At 47.5% G+C, this 13,355-nt stretch overlaps 1 pseudogene; it reads left to right on the top strand.

Annotated features, from left to right (window-relative positions):
* The first annotated feature begins 4,746 nt into the window (after positions 1 to 4,746).
* LOC142068965 (olfactory receptor 10A7-like) lies at positions 4,747 to 5,729 on the top strand (annotated as a pseudogene).
* Positions 5,730 to 13,355: the final 7,626 nt, after the last annotated feature.

Genomic DNA, 13,355 nt, shown 5'->3' with positions numbered 1-13,355 from the left:
TCCCTCAGCCTCTCCTCGTAAGTCATGTGCCCCAGCCCCCTACTCATTTTTGTTGCCCTTGGTTGGACTCTCTCCAATTTGTCCACATCCCTTCTGCAGTGGGAGGACCCAAACTGGACGCAGTACTCCAGGTGTGGCCTCACCAGTGCCAAATAGAGGAGAATGATCACTTCCCTTGATCTGCTGGCAGTGCTCCTACTAATACAGCCCAATATGCCATTGACCTTCTTGGCAACAAGGGCACACTGCTGACTCATATCCAGCTTCTCATCCACTATAATCCTCAGGTCCTTTTCTGCAGAACGGCTGCTTAGCCAGTCACTCCCCAGCCTGTAGCGGTGCATGGGATTTTTCCTTCCTAAGTGCAGGACTCTGCACTTGTCCTTGTTGAACCTCATCAGATTTCCTTTGGCCCAATCCTCCAATTTGTCTCGGTTACACTGGACCCTATCCCTACCCTCCAGCATACCTACCTCTCCCCACAGCTCAGTGTCATCTGTGAACTTGCTGAGGGTGCAATTCATCCCACCATCCACATCATTAATAAAGAGGTTGAACAAAACCGGCCCCAGGACCGACCTCTGGGGCACTCCCCTTGACCCCTGTTCATTGTTTCTCTGTTAGATAATAAAGTCTTGTCATCAAATTTAGACAGTCTAATACAAATAAAACACAATGGATGACGTGTTGGTCCCTACAGATCATTTCTTATGCCCCTAAAGACACAGTGGAGAATCCAGGAAGAGCTCAGGTCAGTGTTGTCTATCTAAGTGAAAGGACCAAGGAGGGAAGTTGCCATAACCATGTTCCCATCATACAGTTTCTAAGAGGTGGAGTGGATACAATTGTTCGACCAATTTTTATTTATTGATCAAAATTAATGTTTGGACAATGAAAATACTAACTCCTGTTGCAGCATAAATGGGGACGTAAGCCTGGGAAATATGCCACCCCTGAAATTGTGCTTATTGCCATCCTCACCATATCCCGCTGCAAACCAGCTACCACCATTGCACTAACACACGCCGGACGCAAACAGCCAGGCCCCAGCAATGACCTCTTGACACTTCACCAGGAACAGCTTCATCGCTCTTATCTAGGCTAAGCCCAGCTGTGACCAGCTCCAGCAAAGCACCAGCATCGGGCTCACAGGACCCTTGGAGGCAGGGGGGTTGGGCAGACAAAGAGATAGACTCACAAACCAGGGCCACTGGGACTGTCCAGACCCAGCTGGGGGTTTGCTAAGGCACACGTAGAACGCAGGACATTTCTGGGGTTGGGTCTGTCAAACGGCCAGCGAGGAGGGACTTGGCCTGTGGCCCTCAGGGCAGCAGCTGCTCTGCCGCCACCAACTGCACAGAGCAGTTCAAAGGGAGGGGACCTGTTACAATGAGTGTCCCCAAAACTGACTGTAACAAGTGCCCGTCCCGAGAGGGCTAGTTCTCAGGGCACCGTGTCCAGTCAGCCTCAGGTACCACAGACAGCTCTGCTCCACGCAGGGTCCCCTCCTCAGGGAATGAGGCAACCTATGGTGAGAGGAAGCGGCTACCACCTACCAATGGACAGAACTCCTGTCACGCCAAAATGGCAGTGCTGGCTCAGTCAGTGGGAGCACGTCAGGCCTTGGCCAGAGGCAGGGGAGCTGGGCACCGGTGAGCACGGTAGAATTTCAGCACTGCAGAAAGGATTTTCCAAGGGACCGAATGGAGTTAGGCACCCACATCCCTGTGAAATGGCAGTTGAATGCTGAACTCCCTTATCAGGGGGTAGCCGTGTTAGTCTGTATCCACAAAAACACTGAGTCTTTAAGGTGCCACCGGACTCCTCATTGTTTAACTCCCTTCGACGCCTCTGAGAATCTCAGCCTGGAGAGCCAGTGAGATTCTGTTATGGTCGGTTCAATCTATGCATTTCCATTGGAAACAGACACCACAGCAACAGAAATGCACTGGACTGATGGGAAACCCCTGCGAAACCTTTGAGAGCGTCCACTGTTGGGTGTGCTGTTGTAGCCAGTAATGTTCCATTCAAGCTGTTCTACGATTTGGTTCTCTGCGGCTCTAATTTGGAACAGCGCACACCTAGCAGTAGGTAAGAAATGAGGAAAGATGCGATTATGCTCTTTAGGGTCACTAGAGGGCAGGGGAATGAAAATGTGCAGCCATGCTGACCAATGGCCAATGGATAGCAGTCAAAGCAGAAGGCAAAGAAAGGAGAACTTTTGTTGCCAAATGACCACCAGAGGGAAGTGGAAAGGGAGGTGAAGCTGTATAATGGCATATAAGTGGTGAGGAATGGGCCTCTAGGTATGTAATGATAGTAGCAGATGTTGAGGAGTGAGAAATGGGCTGTAATACAGGCAGTCCTCGGACTTAAGACACAATTGGTTCCTGAAAATCACATCTTAAGTAGAAACATCCTAACTCGGAACCGAGAGTTGCAAAGTTGAAACCAGCATTGTAATGTGGATTTTATATTTCAATTTATAAATGTCATAAGTGCCCTTTGTCTTAACTCAAAGGTCATAAAGTCGAGGACTGCCTGCACGAAATAATGGCCAGCATGTGACAAGAGTCAAGAACTGGAAAGAGGCAGCTATAGCAAGAAGAATCCACTAGAAGAGAGCAGAATAACAGGCCGTTATGCTGGGAAATGAACACTAGATTGCAGCAGAGTAGAGGAAATAGGAGGGAGGGGGGTTGCAGAAATATTGACTAATGACCAATAGATTTGAAAAAAGAAAAGGAGTACTTGTGGCACCTTAGAGACGAACCAATTTATTTGAGCATAAGCTTTCGTGAGCTACAGCTCACTTCATCGGATGCTCTGAAATCTGTCAATAGATTTGAGTAGCCGACACAATAATGGAAAAGTCATACTGTAAAGTGGCCACTAGGTGGCAATATGTTGTAAGGGTGAGATATGAGCAGCTATTTTCAGAAGTACCCACTGGATGGAAGCATCTATTTAATATTAATAAAGGTGTGGTGGGAGTACATTATAACAATCCATCATCTTGGACAGGCATCTTCCAAAAATATAAGCTCGTGTTTGTTCATCATCAAAATATTTTCCATATAGGATCATTAGACTTAAATAAAATGCAATTGTACAAGTCACACTGTACAAGTCCCATTGGGCATTGTTAGCCACAACGCTTTGGAGACACAAAATGAACCATGTGGGAGAAAGGTTGAAGTGGGACCGTATTAAAAAGTGTGAAGACCGAATACAAATAGGAGGGAGCATTTACACTTTGTAGATCGAAGGGGAAGCTCATTTTCCAAAGGTAGATCAACTGTACCTGCTCATTCCTTCATGTAACTGCAGTGTCTCTTCAGTGAGAAAATCCAGTTTCTGCAGAAAGAGGAGAGACAAGAACCTCAGCTGAGGATCCTGAGTCCAAGTGGCCAAGCCCTGAGAAATAAGAGCTCATCGCTTCAAGCTTGGGCTGCGCTGTGGTTACAGGTGAGCACCGTCTTCCTGATTGCATTTCTATACCTCCACCAAATAGGGGCATGAATGTGCTTTGTGAATATTAGAGGAACAAGGTGGGTGAGGTAATATCTTTTATTGGACCAGCTTCTGTTGGTGAATGAGAGATGCTTTTGAACTACACAGAGCTCTGCTTCAGATTAATATATGTAGTTTTAGGTTCACCTTCCCACAGCAGTGCCAGTCAGCATTCACAGCAGCATTTTACAGAGCTGGAGCTTGAGATCCATGTCTTGTGACAAGTCCTCAGTTGGGGATCTGCCCCACTGACACAAATGGAGCTACCTTGACTTACACCAGCTGGGGATCTGGCTCAGTGTGTGCCCCAATGGGCTGGCAAGTGGTGCTAGAATCTTACTAGCCCAGATCACATATGCCAGATTGTTTCTAGACTCCAAGTTCAGGGACAGCATCTTTCTCCCCAACCCCCACTCCCCAGTGCCTTTCTTGTTCCTGTATTTTCATCCCACACTCGTCATGGAGTGCAGAGGGTCACTCCCCACTTAGGGTTGAACATGAACCCAGTTTTGCCCCTTCCTAAGATCCACCCTCCAAAGAGCTGTATTTTATTACTGCACCAGTCAACATCAGGCAACAGAAAAGGCATTGCCAGTCTCTGACAACATCACCATCACACCCAGAGGAACTAAGGGAGAATTTACGCCACTTCAGAATTTATGACATAAACTGATCTCTTGTGAGGGGCTGAAAATTATTCCTTCTCTGACAGGGCACTGAATAGACCAGAATATATGGTTGGACTAATTTCCATTAATTCTAACAGAAGATCATGCCTAAGGGTACTAGACTACACTGGAAATCTCAGTCCAAAATATTGGTTGATGTATTTATTGATTTTGACTCTGGTCATTGCCAGAAGCGAAATACAGCATTTAAGCATCATTGTTAAGCTCTAGTATGTTACTAGATGGGATATGACAGTAGATAAAGAAGTGGTCTGATCTGTCTTATCAGTACTCAGCTACCAGAGAAATGGCTTGTTATATTAGTCATTGCTCTGATATGGCAGAAGGAGGTCTACATTAATACCAGTGATGTGTCCTCGGACTGAAACTCCTGGCACTTAGCTCTGAAGTCTACATTTAGTCTAAAACTTACAGCCTGTAACCAAGAGAGGAAGTTGCATTTCTGAATATTTATGCAATTAATTCACGAGACCTGATTAACTTTTAACTCTATGTTCTTCCAATTCAATTGCACAGTTTGTTTTCTTGTTTCTTGACTCAACCCATGGCAGACAGAGACTGGAAAAATCAAACAGTTGTCACAGAATTCATCTTCCTGGGATTCGGGGATCTCCCAGAACTGAAAATTCTTCTCTTCCTCATGTTCCTAGTGATCTACATCGCAACCGTGACTGGGAACATGCTCATCACTGCACTAGTTGTGACTGATCAGCACCTTCACACCCCCATGTACTTCTTCCTGGGGAACTTGTCCTGCCTGGAGACCTGCTACACCTCAACCATCCTGCCCCGGATGCTGGCCAGTCTCCTGACTGGGGACAGAACCATCTCATTCAGTGGCTGCATCACACAACTGTATTTCTTTGGGTCTCTGTTGTCTATAGAATGCTGTCTCTTAGGAGCGATGTCTTATGATCGGTATTTGGCGATATGTAAACCCCTGCACTATTCAACCCTTATGAATACCAGGTTTTGCCTCTACTTGGCTGCTGGGTCATGGTTAAATGGTTGTTTGGCTACTGCAATCTTTGTATTATTCATGTCTCATTTAATATTCTGTGGCCCGAATGAAATTGACCATTTCTACTGTGATCTCATCCCATTGATAAAACTTTCCTGCAGTGACACATACCTGATCAAATTGCTGAATTTTGTACTGGCCTTTGTATTCACCCTGCCTCCATTCCTACTAACACTGACATCCTATGTGTGTATCCTCACAACCATCCTGAGAATCCCTTCCACCACTGGGAGGCAAAAGGCCTTTTCTACCTGCTCCTCTCACCTCATCGTGGTGACGATTTACTATGGAACCTTAATGATTGTCTACGTGCTACCGAAACGCGACACATTAAACATCCTAAACAAAGTGCTCTCTCTTTGCTACACAGTCCTGACTCCCCTGGTTAACCCACTCATCTACAGCCTGAGAAACAGAGATGTCAAGGAAGCCTTGAGCAAAGCAGTCAGTAAATATGTGGCTTTCACAAAAACAGGCAGAGAATCCTAGATTATAACTTAGCCTAAATCACCCAGGCAGCTTTGAAAACCTCAGGCTATCAGCCTCCACTGAAATTCATTTGAAATCCCCCATTGAAATTCTCACCACTAATGTGAAAAAAATGGAGATGATCTGTATGGAGTCACTGAGGCAGTGTTGGCAGTCCCACGCTGTCTCCATGTAACAGAACAGAGAGGAAAGTGAGATTGCGGACAGCTCTGTCACGCTCTCATGTTCACCACTGACACACGCAGAATGATGGTATTTTTCTCCATAGTCTTGTCTTAACATTCACCCTCTGTGAGGAGCGTGTACAGCGTCTGAAACTGCACAGAGCTGACACTGTGTAAGGCACAAAGTCCACTAACGATCAAAGTAAATCCCTGTGTGTATCCGCTGTTCATTGTTTCTCTGTGCTAGATACTTAAGTCTTGTAATCAAATTCAGACAGTCACATACAAACAAAACGCAATGGGTGACATCTTCATGTTTCTTGCTGCAGACCGTTTCTTATGCCCCTAAGGACATGATGGAGAATCCAGCTGGAGCTCAGGTCAGTGTGGTCCATCTAAGTGGAAGGACCAGGGAGGGAAGTGGCCATAACCATGGGCCCATCACGGAGTTTTTAACTGCGCAACAGGCAGAGTGGAGACCATTTTAACCAAGTTTTTATATTCATAAAAAAGCCATTTCTGATCAAAATTCATGTTTGGACAATAAAAATACTAACTCCTGATGTAGCTGAGATGGGGACGTAAGCCTGGGGAATCTGCCACCCTTGAAATTGTGCTTGTTGGCATCATATCCCTTTGCAAACAAACCACCTTCCCGACGCTCACACAGACCAGATGCAAACACCCAGGCCACAGCAGTGGCCTCTGGACACTTCACCAGGAACAGCTTCATCACTCTTACATGGGCTAAGCCCAGCTGTGACCAGCTCCAGCAAAGCCACAGCACCAGGCTCACCAGGCCCTTGCAGGGTGAGCCTGGCCCTTGCTCTTTGTTGGGCAAACAAAGAGGTTGTTCTCACAGCAAAGCAGTGTAAGAGACACCCCACGTTGGAAAATTGAGGGGACTCAGCTGTCCCTCTGTGCAGATTGTACCCCAAGTAATGTCAATTTATCTTAGTTCTTGCTTTATCTCCAGCACTTTTTTGATCCACTCTGCCATTCTCAGGAGGTCGATATCCCCTATCTTTGTGTCCTTATCTAGGGATTTTACTATTAGGTCATTTCCCCCCATTTCCTTTTCCTGCCCTCCTATTCTTCTTCTGGTTCCAGAGACTCTACGCTTTTCTTTTTCCTTGCTTGCATCCACTCTTCTTCAGTGCTTCCCCTATCCTCATGGTCTAGCCTGGTTTCAGTTCACTTATCTCTTTCATCTCACACTGCCAGCCAGCCAGCAGCTCCTCTGTCAGCCCATGTGATAAATAAAGGTGGGAGGGAGTAGCTTCCTTTGATGGACACCCAGCCAGCCAGTTTGCTGTAAAATCTCTCTTGGTAGCTGTTCTTTACTTGCTTTACCTGTAAAGGGTTAAAAAATCCCCTAGGTAAAGAAAAAAAAAAGTGGGCACCTGACCAAAAGAGCCAATAGGAAGGAAGAGCTTTTTAAAATTGGGAAAGAAACTTTCCCTTTGTCTGTTGTTCTCTGGGCTGGAGGGACAGAGCAGCCATGCTATAAGCAGCTTAAGCCAGGTATGATTGCAAATGACCAGATCATGCCCAGAACTACTTACCTGAACTCCAACTCTGTAAGTAGATCAGAATGTTTAGCTAGACGCGATTAGGGTTATTTCTTTAAGTTCTTATTGGCTTGTGAACTTCTCTGTGCTAACCCCAGATGCTTTTGTTTGCTTGTAACCTTTAAGCTGACCCCTCAAGAAAGCTATTTTGGGTACTTGATTTTTGGAATTGCTCTTTTAAAATCTAGCCAAAACCTAAGTTCCAAATGTATTTTCTTTCTTTTTGTTTTTAATAAAATGTACCCTTTTTAAGAACAGGATTGGACTTTTGGTGTCCTAAGAGGTTTGTGCCTGTTGTTTGATTAGCTGGTAACCACAGCTAATTTCCTTTGTTTTCTTTCTCAGCTCTTCCCCAGAGAGGGGCTGAAAGGGCTTGAGGGTCCCCACAGGGAGGAATTCCCAAGTGCTCCTGCCTAGGTTCCAAGGGGTTGGGTTTTTTTGCATTTGGGTGGTGGCAGCATTTACCAAGCCAAGATCAGAGAAAAGCTGTCACCTTGGGAGTTCAATACAAGCCTGGAGTGGCCAGTATTAATTTTCAAAATCCTTGTGGGCCCCGCTTCTGCACTTGGAGTGACAGAGTTGGGATTCAGCCTTGACAGCCCACAATCACCACTGAGACAACCCCTCTTCAGACCTTAACCACTTCCTGCCACACCCCATGGGCTTATATAGGATCAAGGAGCCAATCAGGGATTGCTAAAACCAGTGTCAGTCAGATCACTTGAGGCGGAACGTGCCATGGTGTTCTACCACTGCAGATTGCGTGCTGTGGGGAGTAATCAAATGACAGGTGGCAACGTTGGTTGCCTGGTAGCCCTATAGACCAGGGTGAAAGTCCCCCCAGGCCTTACATCACCCCTGTTGGCAGTGCTGCCTAGCCAGTTTCTTCAGTAAGGATGATTGTGTGCTTAGCAGATGAGGGAAGCTTGTCTATAAAATCCAACATAATGGCCACCCAGGGCTGAGATGGGGTTTCTGAAGGTGTTAGGGTGCTGAGGGGCTCCTCCTTCCTAACTGAATGGATAAGGGAGAGGAGGCCTTGGGGAATAGGACACCTAGTAAATTATGGGGCTTGAGGATGTATGTCAGCTCTGTATGGGTGTGGTAATGGTCAGGGAGGTAGTCCCCTTTTTGGGACAGGGCATTGGTTGCCTTGTTCTGGGCTCCTGGGTGATGGTAAAATAAAAGTGTGTGAACAACGAGGCTTCTTGAAGCTATCTTTGGTTCAGCGCCTTTGCTCTATGGAGATACAGGTTTACACAGATCATGAAAATATGGAGTATCAGGTGTAAGGCACCCTCAGGGTGGTGGCACCATTCCCCGAAAGTGGCTTTGATTGCGAGAAGCTCCATATCTAAAATATCATAATTTTGTTGTGCTGGTGTGAGTTTCCGAGAATAATAGGCACAAGGGAGCAGGTGCTGTTGGGGGCCAGATCTTGGGGAAGTATGGTCCCAATTGTAACATTACATGCGTCAGTCTCACTGACAAAGGCCCATGTTTGGTCAGGATGGATCAGGACTGGAGCACTGGTGAAGGCCATCTTGAGTTGGTCGAACACCCGTTGAGCCTCCGGCAAGCAGATGAAGGAGGTTGTTTGTGGAGCACTGTCAATGAGGCTATCTGGTCCAAAAACCCAGGCATGAAGTGCCTATAAAAATTAGCGAACCCAAGGAAGCACTGCAGCTCCTTGATGTTCCAGGAGGGCCACCCAGGTCCGAACAGCGTTCACCTTCCTGGGGTCCATCCAAAGGCTCTCAGAGTAACCCAAGTACTCCATGGAGTGATGGTCAAAGCTGCCCCCTTTTGTTTGCAACATGGGGAGTTCCATCTCTCAACCCATTCAGGTGTATCTCGTGCCCCTTGGAACATGCTGGATAGGGGACGGCCCACTGCCTCCATGTCCCACAAGGCCAGCCTTCTGAAAGTGTTAGGGGTGGTCCAGACAAACTGTCAGGATCCTGGACAAAGGTAGGCAGGAGTAGTGGCAGGAGCTTGGGGTCCCAGTCAAGCTGAGGGTCAGTGTCAAAGACAGAGTCAGGAATTGGGCCGAAGCTCAATACCAGGTCTTGGTGTCCCACTCTAAGGTTCCAGGGGTCGATCAGGAGTCAGAATCCAAGTCAGAGCAGAGGTCAGTACCGTGCGTTCAGGAACAGAGAGGCAGGGCGGTTGTGGCAGTTAGTTGGAATCCCGCTAGTTGGAATCCATGTTGTTCCCTGGACACTTCCTGGTGCGCCCCATGGGCACATATGGGAGTCAAGACCACTGTCAGTCCGATCACTCGAGGTGAAGCTTACTGTGGCACACAACCACTGCAGACTGTGGGCCACAGGGTATAAATTAGGTGCAGCTGCTGGCAGGTGGCTGCGTGGAGCTATTAGTTACCTGGTAACTCTACAGGTTCAAGTCCTGCTGATACTTACAGCCACTTTGGGAGGCTTCCTCAAAGGTAGGTAAGGGTTACATTCTGCAGGAACCCACATGTGGTAGATGTAGACAGATCTCAATGGTGTGGTGCTCAAAAGGACAATCCTAGGCAAAGTCCCTTGGGGGAAATGCATGAACCAGTTTACTAGAGAGATAAGATGGGTGAGGTAATATCTTTTATTGAACCAACTTCTGTTAGTGAGAGAGACAAGCTTTTAGCTACTATACTGCATGAACCAGTGTAGTCAGGTTCAGACGCCCTTCTCAACCCCCCAGGGGACCTTTGGGCAGGAACCCTGAACTAAAGGACTTCAAAGTGGATAAAAAAACAGCCTGTGGCTCAAAGTGGTCATGTGATGCTTGGATATATAAACAGGGTAATCCAGAGTAAAGAGGCTATTTTACCTCTGTATTTGGCACTGGTGTGACCACTGCTGGAATTCTGTGTCCAGTTCTGGTGCCCACAATTCATGAAGGATGTTGAAAAACTGGAGAGGGTTCAGTGAAGAGCCATGAGGATGATTAAAGGATTCGAAAACCTGCCTATTTGTGATTGAACTCCTTGAGTCTATCTGTTCAGCTGAACAAGGAGCAGGTTAAGGGGTGAACTAATCACGGTCTGTAAGCAACCATGTGGGGAACAGAAATGTGATAATGGAGGGCTCTTCAACCTAGCAGAGAAAGGTAGAACAAGATCCAATGGCTGGAAGTTGAAGCTAGACAATTAATACTGGAAATAAGGCACACATTTTATCAGTGAGGGTAATTAACCATTGGAACAATTTTCCAAGGGTCATGGTGGATTTCCCATCAGTGAAAATTTTTAAATCGAGATTGGGTATTTTTTTCTCAAGGGTCTGCTCTAGTTCAAACAGGAATTAATTCAGGGAAGCCTTACAGCCTGTGTTACACAGCGGTTCAGACTAGATGATCACAGGGACCCTTACTAGAGCAGGGATTTAATGCAAGCCTCCTCCCCCTTTCAATAGTGTTCAACGGTGGATCTCTTCCAACCTTTCTCTTGAAGATATTCCACTTTGTATAAAATACCTCAATAGTCATTGGCCCAGGGAGCAAGCATGAGAATGACTCTACAGCCCAGTGGCTGGAGCATGGAGTTGGGACGTAGAAGAACTTGGTTCAAGTCCCTGCACCACTGAACATTCTTCAAGAGAGGAATCTGAGAGATTCCCCACCTAGAGCAGCCTGTAGCTCTGGTCAGGACGCTCACCAGGGGGGTTCCAAGGCTGGGACTTGTACCCGGGTTTCCCACGTCACAGGCTAGTACCCTAATCACTGGGCCAAAGCTCATATAGGCAAGCAGGGCCCCATTTTCCACTGCCCATTTAATGAATGACACCTAAGGATCCTTGTGAATCTACCCCTTTAAAAATGCCTGGAAGCTAAAAGTTTCAGGTTGAATGACATGGGGGTATTTTCGACCCAAAGTGGATTTTCTGTTGCATTTTGGCTTGTTGAAAATTCCAAAAAACTTCAGATTCAGTTCAAGCTGCAGCAATTTTCTTTTTTGATTTTTTGGAACTGCCACCAAACCAAAAAATCAGCTGTTTGCTCAGTTCTACTTGGGATACCCGTTTTCCAGTCCCTGCTCAACCAGAGATACCCTGTATGAGCATTGACATTTCTGTGCCTCGGTTCCCCAGCTGTACAATGGAGAAAACAGGCATTCCGTACCTCATGGGAGTGTTGTGAGGATCAATACATTATAGACTGTGGGTCACCCAGATACTACGGCAAGGGGGCAGGAGAGGCAGAGCTGTCTCATGTATGAGAGCCTGAACACACCCAGAGGAGATGAGATTACTCGCACAACACAGGTCCTAGTGTCTGACACTGGATTCGCCTCTAAATAGGCTAGTACCTGAACTGACCATTTGGAAGAAGTGGAGCAGAAATATGAGTGAGGGATGGAGATGAAGAGAGACATCAGAGAGGGGCTGCCTAACAATGGCTAGTGAGAGCCCGGCCCTGCCTGCTCAGGTCTCACTCAGCAGTGGTGGTGGAGTTGGGGAAAGCGATCGGGTTTAGCTGAGCCTGACCTAAACTCAGCCCTTTTGCGACTCAAGTTGATGCTGTTGGGCTTGTCTACATGGGAACTCTTACCAGCATATTTATACAGCCACAGTTACACCACTGTAATGCCCCATCTGGACACCCTTATTCTGCATGAAGCTGGCTTTTCCCCAGTGTAGCTGGCATCACTTTCCAAGCAGTATAAGCTGAAGCAGAAAATGGCGCTGAGTCCAGAATAGGTGTTTCCACATGGGGAGTTTTGCCAGTATTGTGACAGTGGTGTATTTGTAGTGACATTATTCCCTGTGTTGACGAGCCTGTAGCATGCCCCGCTGAAGTGAGCTTATGGTGGAAGATCCTTGCTCAGTGCACCGGGTCTTGTCCCAGTAAATTGCTGGTGGGGCACCAGTAACTGGTCTGGATGACTGGGCTGCACTGGGAGTGAATGCACTGGGAGGCAGGTCTCTTGCCCAGCCCAGGCTGTGATTACTGTTTGGCCTGGCAGATTCTCCCCAAGAGGAGGGAACTTTGGGCTAAACAGGCTGACTTCATCAGGACTGGCGTTTGTCCTGTCTATGTCGCTAACCCAGCAGCAGCTCCCCAGACCCAGTTGATGGAAATGCCCTTCAGAAGTAACATCAGGGGAGACACGACCTTCTGCACAGGATGCAAATATGAGGAGGCGAGTGCACTCTGTCAACAGAGGGAGGAGAGCATGCTCCAAGGGAGATCTTTGCCCCTGCTTGTCTCTTCAGGGGGATGTGGGCCACTTTACAGAGAGAACCCAATTTCTGGAGGGAAGTGAGAGAAGAACCTAACTCCTGGTCACCAACCCTGAGAGATCCAAGCTGATCTACTGGAGGGTGAATATTGTGAGGTCTCAGGTAAGCGTTATCCCTCATGCTGCTGCTATGCACTGAGACAGAACCTGTCTGTCAGGGGATATCACTAAAGGGTTAATAGGGTTAATAGGGAAACAGTGCCTGCTGGTCCTGTCCATGTTCTGGCACTGACTCAACACCCTGAGCCCAGCCCGGGGTATCCTGGCCTGGCTCCAGAGGTTAGCTCTGGAGTCCTTTTGGCCAAGGCTGCAATAGGGGTCTGCAGAGGTTTTGAGTCTTCCCCTGGAAGAGGGAGGACAGGACCTGAACTGCCTTTGCAGTCAGGTCCACATATTCCACCTCCAGGCTCTGCAGAGATTCCTTTACGGTGCAGGTCGTCTGGTGTGGACTGGCGCACGCCTTTCTCCGCTGCCTCCAAGGGCTCCGATATGACCGACAGCTCCTTTATCTCCATCCGAGAGGTCTTCCAGCAGACCCCTCCAGGCCGCCAGTCTTCCACCAGGACTTCCTCCGGACCTGGAGGCTGATTTTGGTGACCAGAACCATGGTGACTGTCGAGGGGACAGATCTCCTTGCGGAGCCCCTGCTGCACAATCCCCAGCTTC

Source organism: Caretta caretta, chromosome 14 (assembly GCF_965140235.1).
Source record: "Caretta caretta isolate rCarCar2 chromosome 14, rCarCar1.hap1, whole genome shotgun sequence".
Classification (NCBI taxonomy): Eukaryota; Metazoa; Chordata; order Testudines; family Cheloniidae; genus Caretta; species Caretta caretta.
Note: the sequence above shows the minus strand (reverse complement) of the source record. Positions and strands in the feature narration are given on the sequence as shown.